This window comes from Onychomys torridus, chromosome X (assembly GCF_903995425.1).
Source record: "Onychomys torridus chromosome X, mOncTor1.1, whole genome shotgun sequence".
Classification (NCBI taxonomy): Eukaryota; Metazoa; Chordata; class Mammalia; order Rodentia; family Cricetidae; genus Onychomys; species Onychomys torridus.
Window position 1 is genome coordinate 131588768 of NC_050466.1, and position 27747 is coordinate 131616514.

General features: G+C 42.0%; 1 long non-coding RNA gene across 2 annotated transcripts; it reads right to left on the bottom strand.

The window, feature by feature from the left end:
• Positions 1–53: 53 nt before the first annotated feature.
• LOC118573595 lies at positions 54–22068 on the bottom strand. 2 transcript variants are annotated; one of them, XR_004943666.1, is made up of 3 exons: positions 21890–22068; positions 21684–21763; positions 54–83 (listed from the first exon to the last, which is right to left on the bottom strand). It is a non-coding gene; the product is annotated as an uncharacterized LOC118573595 (long non-coding RNA). The 2 variants fall into 2 exon arrangements; XR_004943667.1 differs by lacking the exon at positions 54–83 and adding an exon at positions 1208–1237.
• Between the last annotated feature and the right edge of the window lie 5679 nt (positions 22069–27747).

Sequence of the window (27747 nt, forward strand, 5' to 3'; positions counted from 1 at the left end):
ATACTGTTCTTCCAGAAGACCCCACAATTGCCTATAACTCCAGCTCCACGGGATCCGATGCCGTCTTCTGGTCTCCACAAGCACTACTCAGAAGCACAAACGCACATCCAGAAACACATACATATACATAAATAAACAAATATTTATCTTTAGTTTTACTTATGTGTATGTGTGCACGTCTGTGAGTGTATGCCATGTGTGTACAGGTGTTCATAGAGGCCAGAAAAGGGCACTAGACTCTGTCCTGGTTAGTGACTCCGTCAACTTGACACAAGCTAGAGTCATTTGGGAAGAGAGAACCTCAGTTGAGAAAATGCTCCCCCCAGAGTGGCCTATGGGGGAATTTTCTCTATTAATGATTGATGTGGGAGAGACTGGTGAAGCAGAGGCAGGAGGATCTCTGAGTTCGAGGCCAGTCTGGTCTACAGAGTGAGTTCCAGGACAGCCAAGACTCCACAGAGAAACCCTGTCTTGAAATATTAAACAACAACAAAACCCAAAAACAAACAAACAATCAGCTGAGCAAGCTATGAAGTACAAGCCAGTAAGCAGCACTCCTCCATGGCCTCTGCATCAGCTCCTGCCTCTAGGTTCTTGCCCTGACTTCCTTCAGTGATGGAGTAAAACACAAGAATTCTAAGATGTAAAAAATCCTTTCCTCCCCAACTTGCTTTTGGTTATAGTGTTTTATCCCAGCAATAGAAACCCTGACTAAGACATAGCCTAGAGCTGCCCGATGAAGGTGCTTGGAACTGAACTCCACTCTGCAAGATCAGCAAAGGCTTTAACTACTGAGCCATCTCTTTAGTCCCATATCTATATACTCTATATTAACAAAAAGAATGGAAGAAGAAAAGAGAAATTAAGGATGAAAATGCTTCAAAAGTTTTGCCATCAAGATAATTAAAGAATTAAATAATAGTTGCATAGGGACATGGTATAGGAAATGCACTTTTTTTGAGACAGACATGGTACAAGCCTGTAGTCCCTATTACCCAGCGAGCTGAGATAGGAAATCAGCAGCTTGTGGCCACCATGGCTATATTTCAAGATTATGTTTCAAAAAGCAGAGGGCTATATAGCCTGGAGAGATGACTTAGTTGTTAACAGTGCACACTCCTCTTATAGAAAATCTGACTTTGATTCCCAGCACCTATGTTGGGTGGCTCACAATTGCCTGTAACTCCAGCTCCAGGGAATATGATACCTTTTTTGGGCTCCACAGGTACCAGTCCTCCTGTACACACACACACACACACACACACACACACACACACACACACACACACACACACAGAGAGAGAGAGAGAGAGAGAGAGAGAGAGACATATAATTTAAAATATAATAAAAATAATTCTTAAAAACACCTGAGTGCTAGGGCTGATCATTTATCTATCATGTATAAGGCCCTGAATTCCATCACCAGCACCTACCCATACACTCACACTTATACCCACACCCACCTGCACACACAAATAAAACCACACCTCAAAAACCATTTCTTAAAAACAGAATTAAGAAATCCATAGAATGGCTGAGAAAGGACTTTGATGAATTCACTTTTTCCCTCCAGAACACTAAAAACATGAGCAAACCAACCAAATCATTTCAAAACTGTGGCAATTAGCCATAGTAACACAATGAAGTCAAAACCATCCAAGAGACTACTGAATCCCGAGGAAACAGTACGGTTTGTAGCACTGTAATTGTGGCTAGTCCCTCTGTGAACTTGCTACCTGTCTCTGGTGTGTTAGCCCAAAGGTGGATGAAGTTCCAGACAATGTATATTACCACCTTGGGAATTTAAAGGGAGAAAATGGGTAGACCAGGCTGGCTTCAAACTCAGAGATCTTACTGCCTCTGCCTCTAGAGTTCTGGGATTAAAGGCCACTAGACCTGACACAAAAAGGAAGCTTTGGAGACTGATACAACCAGAACTTCGTTTTTTTTTTCAGAGCTGAGGAGCCAACCCAGGGCCTTGCGCTTGCTAGGCAAGCGCTCTACCACTGAGCTAAATCCCCAGCCCTGTTTTTTTTTTTTTTTTTAAATAGTTCAAAATTTTCTTTTCTTTTTTCTTTTTTAGATTAATTAATTAATTTTTCTATTATCAGCTTGATACAGTATAAATTCTTATCTTAATAGTGTAATGTTTCAACAACCAGAACTTTGAAAAGCTCTGACATATTACTAAGGATTTGATGGGCTGTAGATATACTCAAGGCCATGTGTATGCACAGGAAAAACAGGGAAAGACTAAAGTCACTCACTTCTGACTAACTGTGAAGGCCCTGTGCAAATAGAAAATGAAAACTTAGGTGGTCTTATAAACCATCTGAAATCTGTAGGTATGTTTTCATACACGGATCTTCACAATAAAAAGTGAAAAACATATAGGTAAATATTTAAGATTTTCTCAGCAATTATTGGCTGATTACAAAACGTATTCACCTAGGCCTGATCCTTAGGAATCCAGGCTTAAAAATAAGAACAAGAACTTAAAAAATGTTAAAAGAGCCTGGAACTCCCATCTGGACCAGAGGTGAGTGCCTGGGGTTGTAGTCAGAGAGGCAACCACCTCTGGGTCCCACCCCTGGGCACCAGCCATCCCGGGAGGACCTGACCAACTTGGCCCCAGTTTCCGGCCATTCATCGGGCCCTTTGGGAAGGCTCCCCCTTTCCAAGACTGCAGGCAGACCCTGCAGTCTCCACACCCTGCCCCCACACCCATTTGCCCGAGATCCCAGCCACTTCCTGAGACTCAGAGACCAGCCCCCAGCTCCCATCCGCCCCAGAACTCCCATCTGGACCAGAGAGACCCTCTGGTGGACACTACAACCTCAACGCCTTGCCCCCACACCCACCTGCCGGAGACCCCAGCCACTTCCGGAGACTTAGAAACCAGCCTCCAGCATTCTATCCTGCCCCGAACTCCCATCTGGACCAGAAAGCCCCAGCTACCATCCGCCCTGGAACTCCCATCTGGACCAGAGGTTCCATCCTGTCCCGGAACTCCCATCTGGACAAGAGGAGCTCCCATCTGGACAAGATAAGGAGACCCCAGGGACTTCCTGAGACTCAGAGTCCAGCCCCCCAGCTCCTATCCAGCCAGCACTCTCATCTGGCCCAGAGCTTCCATATGGACCAGAGAGAGGCTCCCTAAATCTGTCAGCTCTGTCTGGACCAAGTGCACTGATAAGACCAAGAACGAATCCACAAGGAGATGGGCAGGCGTCAAGGCAGAAAGAAGTACATACAACAAAATAAAGAACAATACAGCATCACCAGAACCTAGCCCTTCTCCAACAGCTAGACCTGAACATCACGGAATGGAAGAAGAAGAAGAAAACAACCTTATAAGTAACATCATGAAGATGCTAGAGCCTTATATAGAAGAAATCAAAAATAGAGGAACAGACAAACAAAAAATGGGAAGAACGCTGTAAAAAACTAGAGGAAAGGACAGTTAAAGCAGAAGAAAACAATAAATCCCTGAATGAAAATCATGAAAAAGCCAGGGAGACAATTCGAGACCTGAAGAGGGAAATAGAAAAAATGAAGAAGACACTAGCAGAAGAAATGCTGGAAATAGGAAATCTGAGTAAATGAACAGGAACTTCAGATGCAAGTATAACCAACACAATGCAAGAGATGGAAGAGAGGATCTCTGGTGTTGAAGATACGGTAGAAGAAATAGATTCATCAGTCAAAGAAAACACTAAAACCAACAAAGTCATGACCCAAAATGTCCAAGAAATTTGGGACACCATGAAAAGACAAAACCTACGAATAATAGGGATAGAGGAAGGAGAAGAATACCAACTCAAAGGCACAGAAAATATATTTAACAAGATCATAGAAGAAAACTTTCCCAACTTAAAGAAGGAAATGCTTATGAAGATACAAGAAGCCTATAGACTAGACCAAACAGACTAGACCCCCCAAAAAAGTCCCCTCGCCACATAATAATTAAACAACTAAACGTACAGAATAAAGAAAGAATATTAAGGGCAGCAAAGGAAAAAGGCCAAGTGACTTATAAAGGCAAACCCATCAGAATAACACCCGATTTCTCAATGGAGACTTTGAAAGCCAGAAGGACCTGGACAGATATAATGCAGACACTAAGAGACCATGGATGCCAGCCTAGACTAATATACCCAGCAAAACTTTCAATCATCATAGATGGAGTGAACAAGACCTTCCAAGACAAAACCAGATTTAAACAATACTTATCCACAAACCCAGCCCTACAGAAAGCACTGGAAGGAAAATTCCAACCTGAGGAAGGCAGATACACCCATGAAAAGACAGGCAATAGATAACACCATAGCAGTAAACACCAAAGAAGAGAAGTACACACACACTACCACCAAAAAATAAAAATAACGACAGGAACAAACAATCACTGGTCATTAATATCCCTTAATATCAATGGACTTAATTCGCCTATAAAAAGACACAGACTAACAGAATGGATACGAAAACAGGACCCATCTTTCTGCTGCATACAAGAAACACACCTCAAATTCAAAGATAGGCACCTCCTAAGACTAAAAGGCTGGGAAAAGACTTTCCAATCAAATGGTCTTAAGAAGCAAGCTGGTGTAGCCATGCTAATATCCAGCAAAATAGGCTTCAAACTAAAATCAATCAAAAGAGATGATGAAGGACATTACATACTCATCGCAGGAAAGATCCACCAAGATGAAGTTTCAATTCTGAACCTTTATGCCCCAAACACAAGAGTACCCACATATGTAAAAGAAACATTACAAAAGCTTAAATCACATATAAAACCCCACACATTAATAGTGGGAGACTTCAACACCCCACTCTGGACAGATCTGCCAAAGTGAAACTTAACAGAGAAATAATGGACTTAACTGATGTTATGGCTCAAATGGACTTAATCAATACCTACAGAACATTCCACCTGAACAAAAAAGAATATACCTTCTTCTCAGCACCCCATGGAACGAACCTTCTCTAAAATCGACCACATACTTGGCCACAAAGCAAATTTCAACAGATACAAAACAAATGGAATAAATTCATGTGTTCTATCAGACCACCATGGTTTAAAGTTAGATTTCAACAACAGAAAAAACTACAGAAATCCTACAATCTCATGGAAACTGAATAATGCTCAACTGAATCACCAATGGGATAAGGAAGAAATAAAAAGAAATTAAAGACTTCCTAGAGATCAATGAAAATGAATACACCACATACCCAAACTTATGGGATACTATGAAAGCAGTGCTAAGAGGGAAATTCATAGCACTAAATGCCCACATAAAGAAGCTGGAGAAATCTCATGCTAGTGACTTGACAGCACACCCGAAAGCCCTTGAACAGGAAGAAGCAAAGTCTCCCAGGAGGAACAGACACCAGGAAATTAGAGTTGGTTCTTTCAGACGATCAACAAGATAGACAAGCCCTTATCCAAACAAACCAAAAGACGGAGAGAGAGCTTCCAAATTAACAAAATCAGAAATGAAAAGGGGGACATAACAACAGACAATGAGGAAATCCAGAGAATCATCAGGTCATACTTCAAAAACCTCTACTCCACAAAACTGGAAAATCTAAAAGAAATGGATAATTTTCTGGATAGGTACCACATACCTAAGTTAAATCAAGACCAGATAAACCATTTACATAGTCCAATAACCCCTAAGGAAATAGAATCAGACATTAAAAGTCTCCCAACCAAAAAAAGCCCTGGACCAGATGGTTTCACTGCAGAATTCTACCAGATCTTCAAAGAAGACTTAATACCAATACTCTTTAAATTGTTCCACACAATAGAAGCAGAAGGTATATTACCAAACTCCTTCTATGAGGCTACAATTACCCTGATTCCTAAACCAAACAAAGATGCAACAAAGAAAGAGAACTACAGACTGATCACCCTCATGAACATTGATGCAAAAATACTCAATAAAATTCTGGCGAACAGACTCCAAGAACACATCAAAACAATTATCCACCATGATCAAGTAGGCTTCATCCCAGGGATGCAAGGGTGGTTCAACATATGAAAGTCCGTCAATGTAATACACCATATAAACAAACTCAAAGAAAAAAAAAACCCACATGATCATCTCACTAGATGCAGAAAAGGCATTTGACAAAATCCAACACCCCTTCATGATAAAGGTCTTGGAGTGATCAGGAATACAGGGAACATACCTAAACATAATAAAGGCAATCTATAGCAAGCCAACAGCCAACATCAAATTAAATGGAGAGAAACTCAAAGCAATACCACTAAAATCAGGAAAAAGGCAAGGCGGTCCCCTCTCCCCATACTTATCAATATAGTACTTGAAGTTCTAGCCAGAGCTATAAGACAACATAAAGAGATTAAGGGGATACAAATTGGAAAGGAAGAAGTCATGCTCTCCCTATTTGCAGATGACATGATAGTATACATGAGTGTCCCCAAAAATACAACCAAGGAACTGATACAGCCAATAAAAACCTTCAGCAACATAGCAGGATATAAGATCAACTCAAAACAATCAGTAGCCCTCCTATATACAATAGACAAACAGGCTAAGAAGGAAATCAGAGATAAATCACCCTTTACAATAGCCATAAATGATATAAAATACCTTGGGGTTACTCTAACTAAGCACGTGAAGGACCTATATGACAAGAACTTTAAGTCCCTGAAAAAAGAAATTGAAGAAGATGTCAGAAAATGGAAAGATCTCCCATGCTCATGGATAGGCAGGATTAACATAGTAAAAATGGCGATCTTACCAAAAGTAATCTACAGATTCAACGCAATTCCCATCAAATTACCAACACAATTCTTCACAGATCTGGAAAGAATAATACTCAACTTCATATGGAAAAACAAAAAAACCCAGGATAGCCAAAAGAATCCTGTACAATAAAACAACCTCTGGAGGCATCACAATCCCTGACCTCAAGCTCTACTATAGAGCTACCATAATAAAAACAGCTTGGTACTGCCATAAAAACCGACATGTGGACCAATGGAATCGAATTGAAGACCCTGACATTAACACGCACACCTATGAACATATAATTTTTGACAAAGAAGCCAAAAATGTACAATGGAAAAAAGAAAGCATCTTCAACAAATGATGCTGGCATAACTGGATGTCAATGTGTAGAAGGCTGCAAATAGATCCATATCTGTCACCATGCACAAAACTTAAGTCCAATTGGATCAAAGACCTCAACATAAATCCAGTTACTCTGAACCTGATAGAAGAGAAAGTAGGAAGTAGTCTAGAACACATTGGCACCAGAGATCACTTCTAAATATAATACCAGTAGTACAGACACTGAGAGAAACAATATCAATGGGACCTGTTGAAACTGAGAAGCTTTTGTAGAGTAAACAAGACAAAGCGACAGCCTACAGAATGGGAAAATGTCTTCACCAACCCCACATCAGAGGGCTGATATCCAGAATATATAAAGAACTCAAGAAATTAGACATCAAAATGTCCAACAGTCCAATTAAGAAATAGGCTGTAGAACTAAACAGAGAATTCTCAGCAGAGGAAGTTCAAATGGCTGAAAGACATTTAAGGAATTGCTCAACATCCCTAATTATACGGGAAATGCAAATCAAAACGACTCTGAGATACCACCTTACACCTGTCAGAGTGGCTAAGATCAAAAACACATAAGACAGCTTATGCTGGAGAGGATGTGGAGCAAGGGGAACTCTCCTTCACTGCTGGTGGGAATGCAAGCTTATACAGCCACTTTGGAAATCAATATGGCGCTTCCTTAGAAAACTGGGAATCCATCTCCCCCAAGACCCAGCTGTAGCACTCTTGGGCATATACCCAAGGAATGCTCAATCATACCACAAGGGTATTTGCTCAGCTATGTTCATATCAGCATTGTTTGTAATAGCCAGAACCTGGAAACAACCTAGATGCCCTTCAACTGAAGAATGGATAAAGAAAATATGGTACATATACACAATGGAGTACTACTCCTCAGAGAAAAACAATGACATCATGAGGTTTGCAGGCAAATGGATGGATCTAGAAAATATCATCTTGAGTGAGGTAACCCAGACTCAGAAGGACAAACATGGTATGTACTCACTCATAGGAGGATACTAGATGTAAAACAAAGATGACTAGACTGCTACACAACTCCAGGGAGGCTACCTAGAAAACAGGACCCTAGGAAAGACACAGGGATTGCCCAGTGACAGAGAAATGGATGAGATCTACATGAACAACTCGGACAACAGTGGGAGTAATGAAGGGCAAGCTTAGGGGAGCAGGAAATCCCAGCTGGATCAAGAACAGAAAGGGAGAACAAGGAATAACAGACCATGATAAATGATGACCACATGAGAACAGGAATAGGCAGAATGCTGGAGAGGTCCCCAGAAATCCACAATGATATATCCTCTGTAGACTGCTGGCAATGGTCGAGAGAAAGCCTGATCTGACCTAGTCTGGTGATCAGATGGCCAAACACCCTAACGGTCGTGCTGGAACTCTCATCCAATAACTGATGGAAGTGGATGCAGAGATCCTCAGCCAGGCCCCAGGTGGAGCTCCAGGAGTCCAATTGTCAAGAAAGAGGAGGGACTGTAAGAGTGTGAATTGTTGAGACCAAGATTGGAGAGGCACAGGGACAAATAGCCAAACGAATGGAAGCACATGAATTATGAATCAAAGGCTGTGGAGCCCCCAGCTCGATCAGGCCCTCTGGATAAGTGAGACAATTGAATAGCTTGAACTGTTTGGGAGGCATCCAGGCTGTGGGACCCAGACCCTGTCCTTAGTGCATGAGCTGGCTGTTTGGAACCTTGGGCTTACACAGGGACACTTTGCTCAGCCTAGAAGGAGGGGACTGGACCTGCCTGTACTGAATCCACCAGGTTTAAATGAATCCCCAGGGGTGTTTTGGTCCTGGAGGAGATGGGAGTGGAGGGGAGGGGATGGGGGGGAAGGTGGGGGTGGGGGGTGGGAGGGGGAGGACAGGGGAACCCATGGCTGTTGTGTAAAATTAAAACACAAATATAATAAAAAAATTTTAAAAAGGTTAAAAGAAAACTCAGGAGTCACATAATATAGTACAGAGAACACAAAATCCATAGAATTAGTCCCCAGAATTCAATAAATACATAGCAACAACCAAAAATAGTCCTATATAACAGCAGTAACATAAACCAAAACAAAATAAATCAGAACAAAATCTAGAGAATCCAGATGTCAGCCAGATGGCAGAATGGGACTTTCCAGCATTTGCCCCCGTTACATGAAAATGCTATTATTCAAGCTAAGGAAAGCAGGTGGCAGGTTACAGTACCTGGTGCAGCAGAGAAGTAAGATGGCACATTGAAGACACATGCAGTAAGGGCGGTGCTCTATCACTCATCCCCCAAACCCAGTCACTACCCTTGTTTTTGACACCCAACTTGAGCTGATCCTAGTAAAGTCCCATTCTGGGCATCTAATGCAGTCCCAAACTCTAGGTCAGTACCTGATGATAGCCTCAAGGCCCATCTTGGCACCACAGTCCCCAAGGCTTCAGGCTACTGGTTCCTGATGGGTTCAGAACCAACCCACCAGGAGAACTCAAGTGGTCACAGGCTCCAGAATGGGCTAAGTATCAAACCTGTTTAAGTACCAGGTCAGACCTCGCATGCTTAGGCTATAAGCTTACTTCATAGCCAATTGTGTCCCAGTGAGCCTGGGTCCCATACTTCAGGCCCACTCTAGCAATAGGCCAGCCTTTGTAGTCTTATGCCTGCCTCAACCTAAGGGCAGCACTCTTGGCTATAGTTACCAAGTTGGTACCACAGACACACGTTTTAGGCCTGCCTAGTGATGGGCTAGCCCCCTATATCTCTATATTCTATAACACCCACAGTCTAGGCTATTCTAGCAGAATGAGGATCCAGGTATATCCCAGCAGACCTCAATGCTGGGCCAAACCCCATAGATCCATGCCCCATACTTGCCCCAGTACCAGGCCTACCCAGAATCTAAGCTAGCCTCCATGGTTTCAGGCTCCATGGAATTCAGATTCTAAGTCTTCTCCAGCATAGACAGGATCCATGCTTAGCCCAGTATGCAGTGGTAGCTGGCCAATCTCCGTAGATGTAAGCTGTAGTCTTATCTTATAGATCCAGAGTCTAGATCTCCAGCCCCATGGTTCAGATTGTAAGACTGTCCTAGTGCTAGGCTAGATCTCACTGACTTAGGATTTAGGCACAAGTCAACATATCAGACACCATCTCAAATCCTGGCTAGCTTCTGCAGACTCAAGCTCAAGGCTCACCCAGTATCTAGTGGACTCTGTGGACCTAGACCTCAAGCTACTGCCTGAAGATACCCATGGACATAAGCTCTAGGCCTATTGCTTAAGACTCAATCAATAGATCAACGCTGTTGTAGCCAGAGTTCTAGGCCTAATAACACATAGCCAGGCATGAGGCCCACCTACTGGCAACCCAGGTATCAGGAACAAACTTTGCCATACTAACTTTGTCTATAGAACATACTGACCGGGCTGGAGTGATGGCTTAGAGGTTAAAAGCACCGACTGCTCTTCCAGAGGTCCTGAGTTCAATTCCCAGCAACCACATGGGGCTCACAACCATCTGTAATGATATCTGGCGCCCTCTTCTGTATACATAATAAATAAAAATTAAAAAAAAAGAACATACTGATCAGTGATGGGCTGCCACAGAAAAAGCCACTATAGAACGATGAAAATAAGGTCCTACTTCTTCAGATGTACAGACACAAAGGCACAGCCGCAGGGATCAATAACAATCAGAGAAACCGTGCTAAAGGGGCCAAGGAAAGCACGAGTAACTAATTGTAAAGAAGAGATTTAGGACTGGCCGAAAAGGGTTCAATATAATCATTAAAAAGTTCACTGAGAGCCAATGAAAATACAGAGGAAAACAATTCAATGTTAGCAAGACAACACTAAGTGGCCAAAAGGAAAAATTAACAAGGACACTGAAATTATTTTTTAAAAAAAATCAAACAAAAATTGCAATGCAATCATTGAAGTGGAAAATGTAATAGAGAGCATCAAAAGAATCCGAAAGAGGAAATCATCTGTGGACTCAAAAGCACTCTATTTGAGAATATATAGTCAGAGTAGAATAAAAGAATGGAAATGAAGAAGCTTATGGGACACGAAAAAAGCATAAATACATGACAGAGAAGAGAGAGAAAGGGACAAAGAACTGAAAGAAGAAGAGAAAATGCTTTGACTTTTACAAAAGATCCAACTACGGGAAAGTCCAAGAGATTCAATCAGATTCAATGCAAAGAGGACTTCAGAAAGACAGAGTTAATCATAAAAAACCAAGAACAAAGAGTCCCAAAAGTGGCAAAAAAGAAGCAAGCAACATACAGAGTTGCAATAAGGTTGGCATCAGATTCCTCAGCAGGGATCTTAGAGGTCAGGAAAGAATGAGAGGGTCTAGTCAGTCTGCTGAAGGAAACCAAACCAAACCTTCCCAGTTAAGAAGCTTGTACTTGGCAAAGCTGTTCTTCACAGATGAAGAGACACTTCACCAGACAAACAAAAGCTGAGGAAGTTAGGCATCCTTAACCGTCTCTTAAGAGATGCTAAAGGGAGTTCTTCAAGCTTATACCTTTACCATGAATAGTAAGCGACAAAATACTTAAAAAAAAGTGCAACAATTTAACAAGCATGCAATACAAAAAATGTAGCTGTGACATCAAAAACTTGAGATGTAGTGAGAATGAAATAAAAGTATAGTTACGTGATCCAATCAAAGTTGCTATCCGCTCATAACAGCTTCTGATGGGGTCAAGTACAGAGAACCCACAGAATCAGGACTGGTGAGGTGGCTCAGAGCTTAAGAGCACTGGCTGTTCTTCCAAAGGTTTTGAGTTCAATTCCCAGCAACCACATGGTGGCTCACAACCACTTGTAATGAGATCTGGTGCCCTCTTCTGGCCTGCAGGGACACATGCAGGAGGAACACTGCACACATAATAAATCTAAAAAAAAAAAAAAAAAGAAAGAAAAGAAAGAAAAGAAAAAAGAGAAAGAGAAAACCCACCGAATCAACTAACCTGGACTCATAGGGGCTCACAGAGAGTAAACCGACAGTCAGGGAGCCTGCATGGGACTGACCTAGGCCATCTACATATATGCTATAGCTGTGTAGCTTGGTCTTCTTGTGGGACACCTAACAGTGGGAGCAGGGGCTGTCTCTGACTCTGTTGCCTGCTTTTGGGAACCTTTCCTCCTATTAGGTTGCCTTGTCCAGCTTTAATAATAGGAGAGATGCCCAGTCTCACTGTAACTTGATATACCATGGCTGGCTGATATCCCTGGAAGGCTCGCCCTTTTCTGAAGAGAAACAGAGGGGGAGGAGTGGATGGGGGGATGTGAAGAGGGGACTAAGGAGGGGCAACTGCAGTGAGGATGTAATATAGAGAGAAGAATACATTCTAAAATTAAAGAAACTGGAGCTACAAAAAAATAGCCTCTTATAATTAACTTGAATTTAAGTCAATTAAAGTCTCCAATTCAAAGGTTAAATGGATTAAAACAGACTATACCCAAATACGTGCTGCTAATAAAGATACTCAATCTATTTTTAAAGATGTATTTATTTATTATTATATATACAGTATGTATGCCTGCAGGCCAGAAGAGGGCACCAGATCTCATTATAGATGGTTGTGAGCCACCATGTGGTTGCTGGGAATTGAACTCAGGACCTCTGGAAGAGCAGTTGGTGCTCTTAACCACTGAGCCATCTCTCCAGCCCAAGATACTCAATCTTTAAGACACATACAGACTAAAAGTGAAAAGATGGAAACTGAATCAGCAGGGGTAGTTGTATTATTTAAGTTAATTAGATTTTGAAAACTATTGCCAGACAAAAGATCAAGAAAAAATAATCAGCCCTGGGGCTGGAGAGATGGCTGGGGGTCTTAAGTGCTTAATGCTCTTGGGGAAGACCTTGGTGCAGTTCCCAGTACTCACAGAGAATCCTGAAATGTGGCAGATTTGTTTCTCCCCTTAAGGAAACTATTTAATAACAAATGAACTGTGAAACCGAAGATACTATTTAATGAGGTTGTATGTTTCAGAGCAAATCTAAGCGGTTGTAGCTGTATATGCAGAGTGAATTAACTCTAACTTAGTGCTAGTCTTGAGAATACTTGTTGCTTGAGAAGAAGGTATGAAGTTTTAGTTAAAAAATCTTCAGTTTGGGGTTGGGGATTTAGCTCAGTGGTAGTTGGCCTCAGCTCCAAAAAACAAACAAACAAACAAACAAAAACCCTTCAGTTTGCATTTTCCCACTACAAACTGTAACGTCTGATCACTTAAATACTCTCACTTCTATTGGCTGAAACTTGACATTTTAGAAATTTAAGGGTTTGCTTTGTTTCCCTACTAGTTAGCACCCCACATCACTGTTCACTCCAGCAACAGATGTGTTGTTAGAGGGGCAGTGGGAGGGAGAAGCTGAAGTATGTAGAAGGTAATTTTAAATTCATTCATTCTCTCTCTCTCTCTCTCTCTCTCTCTCTCTCTCTCTCTCTCTCTCTCTCTCTGTGTGTGTGTGTGTGTGCGCGCACATGTGGAGGTCAGAGGACAGCTCTGTTGAGTCCTTTTCTCCTTCCATCTTTATGTAGGTTCTAGGAATCAAACAGACTCAAGTCACCTGGGGCAATTGTCTTTACCCACTAAGCCTTATTTTCTTATTTTTCAGGTAGAAGGGAATTTCAAAGATCTATATGTGGACCTTTTTTCCCCCTAAAGATTTATTTATTTATTATGTATACAGTGTTCTGTTTGTATGTGTGTCTGCACACCAGAAGAGGGCACCAGATCTCATTACAGGTGGTTGTGAGCCACCATGTGGGTGCTGGGAATTGAACTCAGGACCTCTGGAAGAGCAGTCAGTGCTCTTAACCTCTGAGCCATATCTCCAGTCTCCTATATGGACCTTTTTGCAGTGCTTGGGACAGAACCTGCATCCCTGGTCCTGAAAATATTATTAATATTAGAAACCTCATACTTGAAAAAAGCCTCAAAGATCAGTTAAAAGCTAAGCTGGAAAGCACACAAACGGATCTGTGTTTGTTTTGTGTGAGTAGCTTGTTGCCAATTATTTTCATTTAGTGTGTAGTTCTTTGATAGTTTGCTGCCACTTTATACTCTATTAAGTGTGTTGTTTATATTGTTTAATCCATTATATTAATTATAGCAATTTTACTTTGTCTTTTTAAAATTTTCATACAAGTACCTACTATATATGAAGCATATCCAGGAGGAGTGGATCTGGAAGCCGGGAGGTTGGGAGTGGGGCTGGTATGAGTGGAGGGAGGGGAAACTGTGATCAGGATGTATTATATGAGAGAAGAGTAAAATTTTTAAAAAAGCATATCACTATCTTTTTTTTTTATCAGTTTGATTAGTCTGAAAGTTTTTTAGGTCTTGCAATAAGTCTTGACTAAGTGATTTTTTTTAACAAAATAAAAAATGAAAATGGGGGCTGGAGAGATGGCTCAGCGGTTAAGAGCACTGGCTGCTGTTCTTCCAGGGGTCCTGAGTTCAATTCCCAGCACCCACATGGTGGCTGACAACCATCTGTAATGAGATCTGGCGCCCTCTCCTGTATACTAAATAAATAAATCCTAAAAAAAAAAAAAAAAGACTTAATAACAATTGCCTCTCAAAAACCATGAGGCCAGAAGATGGTATGCTGACAACTTCAAAATGAAAAAAGAAAAATACCATCAACTTAGAATTCTATAGCTAGCATTACTGTCCTATGAAAACGAAAAAAATTAAGATAAAACAAAAACCTCATTGCTACCAGATTTACACGAAACACTAATTCATGTTGGAATTAAAGGGTTAAATATTAACTTGAAGATAACTACACAGATTTTATGAAGCAAAGTATTTTGTTTGTGATTTTTTAAAAATCTGTTTAAAAATAATTGCATAAAGGAGTACTATTAGAACTATTGACAGTTCTTTTTTTATTTTTATATATATTGGTGTTTTGCCATGGGTGTCAAGTCCCCTGGAACTAGAATTACAGATAGTTGTGAGCTGCCATGTGGGTACTGGGAACTGAATCCAGGTCCTCTGCAAGAGCAGTCGGTGCTCTTAACCACTGAGCCATCTCTCCAGTCCCCTATTGACAGTTCTTATGACAATACTACAACAGACACAGGAGAGATCAAGTTACAGAGCAGAAAGCCCCTCTTTCCCTCCCTCCCTCCTTTGACAGCATCTTGCTATGTATGCAGTGGAGGCTCTTCTTAGCCCTGCCATCTTTCTCCCTCAGCACCAAAGTTCTTATACACACCTAAAGTAGATTGTTTCAAGTTGCAATTTTAATTGTAACGCCTAGAGCAATCACTGAAAACTTAACTAAAAACATCTTTACAAAGGAATTAAAAGGTGATAGTAGACAGACTATATTTAACACAAAAGAGAAATTAAGAACAGAAGAACGAAAGACACATAGAAAAACAACAAACAGCAGTCTGTGTTAGTTACTGTCCTCCTTGCTACAACAAGATGCCTGAGCAGAGGAACTTAGGGAAGGAAATGTCTACTTTGGCTCGCAGGTCAAGGGTACAGTTCATCATGGTGGGGAAAGGCACGGCAGTGACAGAAGCATGAGGCAGTTGTTTCTATTAGAGCCACAGTTAGGAAGTAGAGAGTAGTGAATGCTTGCGTTAAGTTCTCTTTTCATTCAGTCCTAGATCCCAGTGCAGGGCATGGCACTGCCCATATCCAGGGTGGGCCCTCCTACCTCAGTTAACCCAATCTAGATGAGCTCTCCCAGGCATGCGCACAGGCTTGTCTCCTAGGGGATTCTAGGTCCTGTCAAGTTGACAATTGATATTAACTATCACACAATTTTACACAAATCTTTTGCAAAACTAAAGGAAGAGGAAACAGTTGGCAAGTCATCCTAAAGGAAAAAAAATGCCTCTGAAACTAAAATGTGATAAAGCCATCATGAGGAAACTATACATACAGTCTGTGTGAACAAATGCACAAATTACAACGTATCACCGGCTAGCCAAATCCAGTGGTATATTTTAAAAACATCTTTAGTTTTTGAAAATGTTATACTTAGTGTGTGTTTGCTTGTGTGCATGCCATACAACACACGTGGAGGTCAGATGACAACTTGTGGGGGGGGGGGTGGTTCACTCCTTCCACCATGTGAGTCTCAGAGGTCGAACTCGGCCCATCAGGCATAGCAACAAGTGCCTGTATCCATTGAGCCAACTTCCCAGCCCTTAAAAGTCGTATCTAATATGACTAAGCCCTTCCTGAAGAAAATTAGAGGTGAATGTTGTGGCTTACTTCTGTAATCCCAATAATTGGGAGGCTGATATAAGAGGTTCAGGTGTTCAAGGATATCCTTGGCTACATAGTGAGTTCAAGGATGGCCTGGGTTACAATGAGAACCTGTTCTCAAAAAAAAAAAAAAAAGTGAAAAATACAAAACAAAGGAGCTATAAGAGAAAACTCAAACTTAACTCACTCACAAATGGAAATACATTAGAATAACATCAAACCACTTATCGACTCTAAAAGCCAGGGAAGTATAGAATAGTGTATGCATTTCAGTCTGTGAGAGTAAGTACCTACCAATCCATCAAAGTTATCTGTTCAAATTGAAACAGAAAGGAGGTTGTTTCAATACAAACACAAACGAAAGCAATTCATAACCCCTGTGCCAGAACTTGCAGAGGATGATAAAAGAATCTTAAACACAGAGGAGAAAGAAATGCAGCCAACGAGGAAAGCATAGTAGAGAATAAATTTCATGAGAACAAAGAACTAGAAAAGAATCCTATGTCCAACACAGAACTAGGAAGCCCCTAATAACAACAACCAGGAAAACAGAAAAGAACAAAGAATAATGCAAGCAGCCAGAAGAAAAAAGAAAAACACCAACAAAATGATAAGAATTAGAAAATAACCTTAAATAGAAATTATCTTAGTTTTCCAATTAAAAGCAGAAAATTAGCTCAGAGTTAAAAACAAAATAAAACAGAAAACCAAAACCACCCTCCCCAACCCCAAGATCCAAGTATCTGGTGTCATTGGCAAAGACATTCGCAGACTGAGAGCCAAAGCAAGAAAGTTAATTTGTAAAGTAAATGGAAGCTGAAAAAATGTCGGCATTGCTATTCTAACTTTGATAAAGTCGATTTCAAATCACAATTAGTCAGAAACATAAAGGCCACTGCATATTAATAAGAGGAACAATTCAACAAGAAGACTGTCTTAGTCAGTGTTCTGTTGCTGTGAAGAGATGCCAGGATCATGGCCACTCTTAGAAAGAAAGCATTTCACCGGGGGCTGGCTTACAGGTTCAGAGGTTCAGTCCATTATCAGCATTGTGGGAGCAGTAGCTGAGAGCTTTACAGCCTGATTCACAGGCAGAGAGATAGATTAGGCCTGATGTGGGCTTTTGAAACCTCAAAGCCTCCAACAAGGCCATACATAGTGATCCTTCCCAAACACTTCCACTAACTTGGGACCAAGCATTTAAACATGAGCCTATGGGGGTCATTCTCATTCAAACTACCACAAAGATGTAATAATGGTAAATATATTAACATATAATGTTGGGGTTCTTTCTCAATTTCATAAAACACACACTGATGGGCATAAAGGTCAGATAGGTCCTGATATAATAATGGTGGGTGACATCATTACTCACTTTCATTTTTTTTTTTTTTTTGGTTTTTTTGAGACAAGGGTTTTTCTGTGTAGCTTTGTGCCTTTCCTGGGACTCACTTGGTAGCCCAGGCTGGCCTCGAACTCAGAGATCCGCCTGCCTCTGCCTCCTGAGTACTGGGATTAAAGGCATGTGCCACCACCGCACAGCCTTTCACTTTCATATTTAGCTAAGTCATCCAAACTAAAAATCAACCAACAAACTTCAGGACTAAATTAACCATAAATCAAATGGACCTAACAAGAAATAGTCTATTCAATATATGCAGAACACACATTCTTCTTAGGAACCTTCTCTACACTAGAACACCTTTTAGGCTACAAAGCAAGGCTTAACAAGTATAAAAGAACCACAACAGCTTCTTTTAAAAAAAAACTTTTTATGGAGCGTGGCTGTAGAGATGCATTTAAGAACACTTGCTGCTCCTGCAGAGGGCCTGGGTTTAGTTCCCAGCACCTACAAAGCAGCTCACAACCGATTTAAACTCCAGTTCCATGGATCCAAGGCCCTTTTCTGTCCTCCTTGGGAACAAGACACACCTACACACACACACACACACACACACACACACACACACACACACACACAGGCATTCACATAAAAGAAAACGTTTTTAAAAAGCCTTACAATTATTTTAAAGATTTCTTTTTATTTTAGAAGTTGGAAAGAAGCAGCTAAGAGCAGGTACTACATGGGCATGGGGCATGTGATGGTATATGCCTTCAATCCCAGCACTCAGGAGGCTGAGGCAGGCAGATCTGGGAGTCCAACAAGAGTCAGTTTCAAGCCAGCAAGAGACACATAGTAAGACCCTGTCTCAACAACAAACAAACAACAACAAAAACCTAGGTACTGCTCCCATAGAGGGCCTGAGTTTGTTCTCAGAAACCACATTACGAGGCTCACAACTAGATGTGACCCTAGTTCCTGGGCCATTTGCTGTCCCTGACCTTTACAAGCACAAGTACAACTCCCCCTACCCCAATGTAACTTACCAGAACCCTTAGGATATAGAAAAAGTTCTAAGAGGGAAGTGTACAGCCATGAGTGCTATAAATCAGAGAGATGTCAAATATATTATTTAATGATACATCTCAGAGTCCTAGAAAAACAAGAACAAGTCAAACTCCAAAGCAAGTTCCAGTGGATCTGACTCCCTCACACAGACATACATGTAAGCCAAACACCAATGCACATAAAAAAATACTTCTATAGACAGAGAGCAAAAGTATATTAGTGCTTGCCTAGGACTGGGGGGTAGGGAGGGAAATACTAGGAACTGACTACTAATAACTATGAAGCATTTTTAGCATGAGATAAAAATAAAAGGGTTCCAAACTGATCATGGTGATGGCTGCGTATCATCATGAATATACTACAACCACTGAATACCCCTCAAAGGGGTACACTGTATGGTATGTAAAATATATCTCAACAAATTGTCACAAAAAAAGATGGGAATGGACGGGGGTGTAGCTTAGTGGTAAAGTGTGTGCTTAGCATGTGAGACGGTTCAATTCCCAGCACCAGAAATATGAGACAGAAAAATGGGAAGCAATGATATAACATTTGGGTGTTGATGATAACTTGTTTTAAAGAGAAGGGAGAACTGGCAAAGCAATGTCTTCAAGAGGATAAGGGGCTTTCACTGGGCATAGGGTACACACCTTTAATCCTAGCACTTGGGAGGTAGTGATGGATCTCTGTGAGTTCCAGGATAGCTAGAGCTGTATAGGGAGATCCTGTCTTGGGAAAAAAACACGAAGTGAATATGGGACTTTTTTTTTTTTTTTTGGTTTTTTTGAAACAGGGTTTCTCTGTAGCTTTGGAGGCTGTCCTGGAACTCGCTTTGTAGACAGGGCTAGCTCAGTCGGTAGAGCATGAGACTCTTAATCTCAGGGTCGTGGGTTTGTGCCCCACGTTGGGCGCCATTTGTAGTTGGAGAGCTTCTCTCTAGCCCCCGCCAAGCCCTATTAGTCCAACAACCCACTTACAAAATAAACACACAGACATTTATATTATTTAAACTGCTTGGCCATTAGCTCAGGCCTACCATTGTCTAGCTCTTACTCTTATATTTAGCCCATTTCTATTAATCTATACTTTGCCAGGTGGCTCGTGGCTTACCAGCACCTTAAGTCTTTTCTCTCATGGTGGTGGCGTGGCAGTGTCTCCCCTCAGCCTTCACTTCCCCGCCTTCTCCTCTTCCTTGTCCCGCCTACCCTATGCTTCCTGCCTGGCTACTGGCCAATCAGCACTTTATTTATTTTAACCAATCAGAGCAACACATTTGACATACAGAATATCCCACAGCACAGAACTGTAGCCTACCTGTGGTTTCTGAGTTACCACTCAATACACATGTGGCTGTCTCATGCCAGGGTCACATGCATGTATTTATGTGTAAGACTATTTCATTATTTCTTCTAGTGTAGCCATATTCAAGTATTTAGGTATTGAAGTGCATACTGTTTTATTATAAATTTTTCTTCAGCCCAGTGTGGTGGTGCACGCCTTTGATCCCAGCACTCAGGAGGCAGAGGCAGGCAGATTTCTGTAGTTCAAGGCCAGCCTTGTCTACAGAGTGAGTTCCAGGACAGCCAGGGCTGTTACACAGAGAAACCCTGCCTCAAAACAACAAACAAAAATAAAATTTTCTGATATCACAAGTGAAGCGTTATATTAGCTTTGAAGGGATTGTCCATGTAGATTCTACTTTCTATGCTCTTCATTTTAAAATAGTGAAGGAGGTATTTTAAACTATACATTATAGAAATAGAATACTGGATCAATGGGTGTCAGAATGACAAAGGTATGGCAATAATGTTCAAAAGTTAGGATAGGAATGGGGATGGGCTTTGGTGGTACTTGACAGTGAGTTTCCAAAGGTTTGATCTAGAAGAACTCCTGGATGAAGACAGAAAAGATGTTCAGGGCTCCATGGAGACATAATTAGAAGATCCCTGGACTGCCTATGGTGACCAACATTACACAAGGCTATTAAAAAGTGTTTTGTGTGTGTGCGGGATGGGGGTGGGGTTCAGACAGTGTTTATACTGCACCCCAGATTTATTTTGAACTCACTATGTAGCTCAGGCTGGCCTTGAACTTGTGGCAATCCTCCTGCCTGCTGTGAATTCAGGCATGTACCACCACCAAAAAGTAGTTTGTAATCTTATTTTCTCCCCATCCTTGGTGTCTCTACCTGTTTAACAGAGAAGGCTGGGGAACAAAGAAGGCCCTTTCCCCAATGAGACTTAGAAGCAGCCCAAGGCCAGGCTCCAGTTTTGTGCCCTACCCTTGGGCCACTCTCACTGGCTATAAATAGTGCACCTCTAACCACATTAGGGATGGGAAAGAGATAGGTTCAGGGGGGAAAGATAAGAGAGGACAGAAGCATTGAGGGTCAGAGACAGACAAGAGTGATTAAAAAAAAAGTCAGACTAAGAGAATTAATATTCTTTTCAATCACAATCATCCTTATTTATTGAAAAAACTTCTAGGGACCAAGCATGTGCATTGGCTCAGGTAGAGACAGACCTCCATTTGACCGATGATGAAACTGAGGCCCAGATGAGTAAAGTGGATAGTTCAAAGTTTCATAGCTGGTTTTAAGTGGTTAGGTCAAGATTAGACGTCCTGAGTCTGGGATGTCTTAGTATGTCGATTGAGACAGAGACAGAGACAGAGACAGACAGACAGACAGACAGACAGACACACACACACACACACACACACACACACACACACACACACACACACACACACACACACACATACAGAGACAGAGGAGGCAGATATGGAGTCGAGACTGGAACACAGACAGACAATCACGTGAGCAGCAGACCTGCACGGAATCTTTTCCCCAGAGGCTGGGATAGGAGGTCCACAGAGGGTGGGCACGGGTGGTGGGTTCAAGGGTACTCACCTGGGTGCCGTCTGGAGGGCTGCAGGAGCACTCGCCTTCCCTTTTTTCGCTACGCAAATGATCCTCCACCACCCACGGACCTAGAGTTGAAAGGCCGCCCAGGTAAAAGCGCGCCAGGTCCCTCCCTACACGCGTTCTGGGCCGCTCTCTCCCCTCCCGCCGCTCTCTTTCCCACCACCCCATCTTTACTGCTTGTCGCGGGGTACCTCTAGCCTCCGTAGGTTCTACAGCTGCCGCAGGAGAACGGATACCTGGCTCACAGCAAAATCTTGCAGACACACGGATGCTTCACGCGACGATCGGCGGAGCGATGGCAGGGTAGCGGGGCTCCATCTCTACCGCGGGCTCCTCGGCTCCCATTGGAGGAGTGCCCTTTTGCATTCCCTCAGATTGGCTAGAGATGGAAGCACCGATGAAAACTCCACCCTCTCGAAGGTGTGATTGGCTTAAGAGCCAAGCCCTTCCGTTAACAACCCTGGCCAGGAAAGGATCACTCCTCATGCCATTCGACTGGTCTTCCGGGGGTCGCTTGTGAACATGCAGGAAACCCGAAACCAGGCTAAGCACAAATCACTAAATAGACTTCCAACTTTCCTGACATCTTCTTTCTTTCTGTAGCCACTTTGCCCTCACACCGCTTTGCTAAGAGACACTCTGCTCCCGGTTTCCCATAGCTCCACACCCACTTGTAGGAGTTTCTGAGCCAGGTGTCTCTCATTCCAGGTAAGCCTTGTTCCTAATGTCATCCATGGAGAAAAAAAGGTAACCCTACTTCGTAGCCCTGGCTGACCTAGAACTCGCCATGTAAACCAGGCCTGCTTCTCCCTGGGATTAAAGGCGTGAGCCACTATACCCGGCAGAGTTCATTTACTTTTTAATTAGGTGTATAAGTCAGTGTTCAAGTAGAATAAGGCAAGCTTGGTGAGGTGCTGGTGGTATAGTGGTGAGCATAGCTGCCTTCCAAAAGAGGCAAACTTACTGGCCTGAAATTGAGCAGCAATTACCCAGAATAAACCCCAGCCCTCTGTCTTCTAAAGGAAAGCTATTTAAGAAGGAAGGGAGAACAGGAAGGCTCCTTTTATGAGCAAGTTTTGTTTTTTTTTTAAATTTGGGTAGCACAGATCCTCTAGGAGAGTCTGGGGGTAGGGTTTGGGGGCAAGGAGGAATGACTTGGATGGAAATTAATTTACATCTTTGCTTCCCTTCCTGTTTAGCAACATTTAGCATGTTTTCAATAAAGAATGTAACTCACGTATTCTGGAGGCAGAGGCAGGCGGATCTCTAGGTTCAAGGCCAGCCTGGTCTACAGAGTGAGTTCCAGGACAGCCAGGGCTACGCAGAGAAATCTTGTTTTCAAAAAACAATAAAAAGGTGTAATTCACCATGACTGTAATAGTAATATTGGCGATTGTCACCAGTAGTAATCAGAGATTTGTCCATCATATAAAGTTGCAGATATCTCAAATATATAACCTCTGAAATTTATAATTAGTGTTTAAAATCATGATAATCGGGAGCCAGAGAGACAACTCAATGGTTAAGCTTGCTGCTCTTGTAGAGGACCTGAGTTTGGTTGCCAGCACAAATGTCACTTGCCTGTGACTCCAGCTCCATGGGATTAGAGACCTTTTTTCTGGTCTTCATGGGAACCTGAGCACATGTGCCACACACCTTTGCCTAGCACGCATGAGTGTATGCATGGGAGCACACACCAAAATACACACATAAATAAAAATTAAAAAACCTAAAATCATGATAATCATTGTAGTCATTAAGCCATAGCATTTTACAGTTTAATGGACTCTAGCACATATACTTTTCCTGTATTTTACTATTTCAATTTTTGGCTTTCTTTCTAATTCTAGATTTTTTTTCTGATTTTAAAAGATATTTTTGTGAGAAAGGGGCTATAGGCTTCATTAGGCCACAAAAGAGATCAATGACACAAAAAATTGAGCTTGATCTCCGAGCTCCAATAGGCCAGACATTCTTTTCTTTTCTTTTCTTTCCTTGTTATATTCCTAGTCTAGTATGAGGCACATAGTAAGTACTCAGTGACAATGTGTTAAATGAACAATTGAGAGAACAAATGCTGGCTTTTTGGGTCATCTAAGGAGGGACATTCCTGAATCTAGTTTTGTCCCTGCCAATCTGATTCTGTCTACAAAAGTGAATGGCGCTTCTATGTGACACCAGGAGATCTTGGGAACCTCCCACCCAACTGCAGTATCCTTTGTTGTGGAGGGCTGTAAAATGTGAAGTTGACAAAAACAAGTAGTTTTAACACGAGAACAGGCCCTGGGGACCCATCATTACTCATTCTTCTGGTTTCTGTTTATAGTCCCAGCTAATGATGCCCATGTTCTCTGATGCTTGCTGTATGCTGTATGTTAGAGCTAGATTTGACATTAAAAGCATTCTAACCTTCTTTTTGAAGAGTGGGATTGAGAAAGGAGAGTACTTATAACAAGATGTCACTCTGGGTGAAGCACTTGAGCCCAGGGCATGAGCACTCTGGCCAACCATATTAAACTCCCATAACGGACTCCTAAGAGTGTCCCAGAAGACTAGGGTCCCTTTTGGATAGGTGGATAAAGAAGAGCCTCACATGCCAGAATGAAGAGTAGAAGATTTGATCGGGGGAGAACATGATGAAGACTAGACTTCGAAGACTAGCTTCAAGTTTAGACTCTGTCCTGGGATCTTGGGCAGGTTGTTAGCCCTGGGCTGCGTTTCCCAGAATAATAAGGCTAAAATAGTAATTGGGAGGATTGAAACCTGCTAGAGAGGATGAGGGAATTACATCATTTTGATACACTGAGGCAAGAGGAACCAACCAGGCTTGCTCCCTGTTACACTGACTGAGCTATTCTTGCCAGGCTGACTTCCTTTCTGGTCCACTCTGAGACCTCCTCTTCTCCCTTCACCTTCACACATACTTGCTCACCGGGACTGGCTTCAGATAGTTCAGGGATATATATCCTTATTCTTCACAAGGTGCCTTGGTTAAGATTCTGTTCTATAAACTCTAGTCTTGAGATACTGCATATACTGCATTACCTTGCATGAGACACCCCCTTACCTTTTTTTGTTTTGTTTTGTTTTGTTTTGTTTTTTTTGACAGCTCTGGCTGTCCTGGAACTCTTGTAGACCAGGCTGGCCTTGAACCCCCTCAAAGATCTACCTACCTCTGCCTTCCGAATTCTGGGATTAAAGGTGTGTGCCACCACTGCTCGGCCCCTCTTTCTTTTTCTTTCCTTTTTTGGGAGGGGGTTTCGAGACAGGGTCCCTCCGTGTAGCCCTGGCTGTTCTGTAACTCTGTAGACCAGGCTGGCCTTGAACTCAGAGATCCACCTGCCTTCCGAGTGCTGGGATTAAAGGTGTGTGCCACCACTGCCCAGTCCCCTTTATTTCTTCTTCCTTCCTTCCTTTCTTTTTCTTTCTTTTTTTTTTTTTTTTTTTGGTTTTTCAAGACAGGGTTTCTCTGTGTAGCTTTGCGCCTTTCCTGGGACTCACTTGGTAGCCCAGGCTGGCCTTGAATTCACAGAGATCCACCTGTCTCTGCCTCCCAAGTGCTGGGATTAACGGCGTGTGCCACCACAGCCGGCCCCCTTTTATTCCAATAGCTAGTTTTTCCTTTTGAAGACTACAGAAAAATGGAAAGTTGCTGTGTTGCTCAGGCTGGTCTTGAATTCCGGCCTTAAAAGCAATCTTGCTGCCTTGGCCTTCTGAGTACTTAGAAGTAAGCAGCACCATGCCTGGCTAAGACAGTCCTCCCTTCTAAGTCTCAATCCTGTTTACCTTACTTTGACAAGGTGAGTCAAGGTCAAAATCAGAATCATCGAAATCTATATCTTTTCTCCAAAACATTTATCAAGAACATGTAGAGCTATTTCTAAGATCTAGCATTCAAACCATAGCAAAGAAGAAAAGGCCCAGAAAGGGAAGGGGTCTTGCTAAGGATCCCACAGCAACCTAGCACCGTCTTTACTCCTTTATTCTCACTTACCATAGGCAAAGGCTGTCAGTTCCAGTATCCTAAAAGCTATTAGGGAACAGGGAGAGTTCTTGTGCAATAGAATTCCAATTAGTTTATGTAGGCTCTTTCCTCTCAAGTAAAAGGAGCATAATTTCTCATTTTTTAAGCATGGGCTGCACTTGACTTCTCTGCAGAGTACAGGACAAGGAAGAAAGAGTAACTTTAGGGCAGAGAAACCTGATAGACTGGGTGATCAAAGTTAAGATCTACAGTGATGTCATATTCATAGTATCTACCTTTGATATGATGAAAGGAAAATGGCCTTCCTCCCTCAAACCTATAACCCTCTGTAATAAGTAGAAAATAACAGATATTTCTTAGTCAGAGGACATTCTACAAACTATTCCTCAAGTGTTGACAATTCCAGTGCATCAAAAACAAGGAAACTCTGAGAAAGTGCCGTAACCAAGAGGAATCTAAGGAGACAGACATGATGATTAAATGAGTGTGGTATTCTGGATGAGAACTTGAGACAGAAAAGGACCATAGGTTAAAACTAAGGAAGCCTGAATAAGATACAGACTTTGGATAATTGAATGTGATGATATTGGTTCTTTAATTGACTAATGTGAAATATAAATAATAAGGGAAACTGGCTGTGAGGTATTCAAGACTTCTCTTTTTTTTTTTTTGCAGTATTTCTCAGATCTAAAACTGTTCTGAAATTAAAAAAGAATCTCTTAAAAATTTCCAAATCCCAGCACTTGGGAAGCAGAAGCAGGTGGATCTCTGTGAGTTCGAAGTCAGCCCAGTCTACAAAATGAGTTGCAGTACTGCTAAGGATGTTACACAGAGAAACCCTGTCTCAAAAACCAAACACAAACAAACAGAATTTCAAATTCAGCCAGGTGTGGTGGCGCACGCCTTTAATCCCAGCACTTGGGAGGCAGAAGCAGGTGGATCTCTGTGAGTTCGAGGCCAGCCTGGTCTACAGAGTGAGTTCCAGGGCAGCCAGAAACACTGTCTCGAAAAACAAACAACCAAAACCAAAACCAAACAAATTTCCAAATTTGTCCACACCATGCCCCTCTCATCTGAGCTACAGATAACCCCACTTCCACACGACTCTCCTTCCATGCTCCTGGCAATCAGCAGGGGGCATTTTCTAAAATGCAAATTTGACAAAGCTGTCCTTCGAAATAAGGCTTTGGACGGGAAGTTCAGGAGATATATTGATTAAAAACCCACTAGGGTATCTACTTAAAAGGCATCTTTAGGGCTCGAAGGATGGTTCAGTGGTTAAGAGTATATATTGCTTTTCCAGAGGACCAGAGGTTGGTTCCAGAGCACCATTGGTAGAGTGGTGCAGGGGACCTGACACTTCTTGCCTCTTTGGACACCTGCACATATGTACACCTCTGTACACTACACATAGTTAAAATAATTAAAATAGGGGGCTGGAGCCATGCTCAGTGGTTAAGAGCACTTACTGCTCTTGCAGAAGACCCAAGTTGGGTTCCTAGCATCCAATTGCAGCTCACAACCGTCTGTAACTCCAGTTCCAGAGGATCTGATATCCTCTTCTGACCTCTACCGGTACCAGGCAAGCAAGTGGTGCGCATATAAATATGCAGGCAAAACACCCACACACATAAAAATAAATCTTAAATAATAAAATAATTAAAAAATTAGTCATCATTATGATTGAGTGAATATGGTAAACATTTCTGGTGTCTGTTGAAATAAACTTTAGCATTTGCTAGTCTTTCCAAGGTCTTCCAGATAAAGCTTGCCTTTTAAATGTCCAGCCTGTCTGTCTCATCACACAGCTACACAGTAATTTTCCTTAGCTTTCCCATTATCTTCAATGCAAACTCCACGACCTAGACCATCTTTTTTCCCTGCTTTGCCCACTGGGCCCAAGGCCAGGAACCCTGCACCCCCTCCCTAAGACAGAAGAACACTTCTTCGTGACTCGGTTGTGCTGTCTAGACTGTTGTCGTGACTTCTTTTTTTAAAAAACTATGTGTGAACAAAAAAAAAAAAAAAAAAAAAAAAAGCTCCCCCACGCCCAGCTTGAACTAG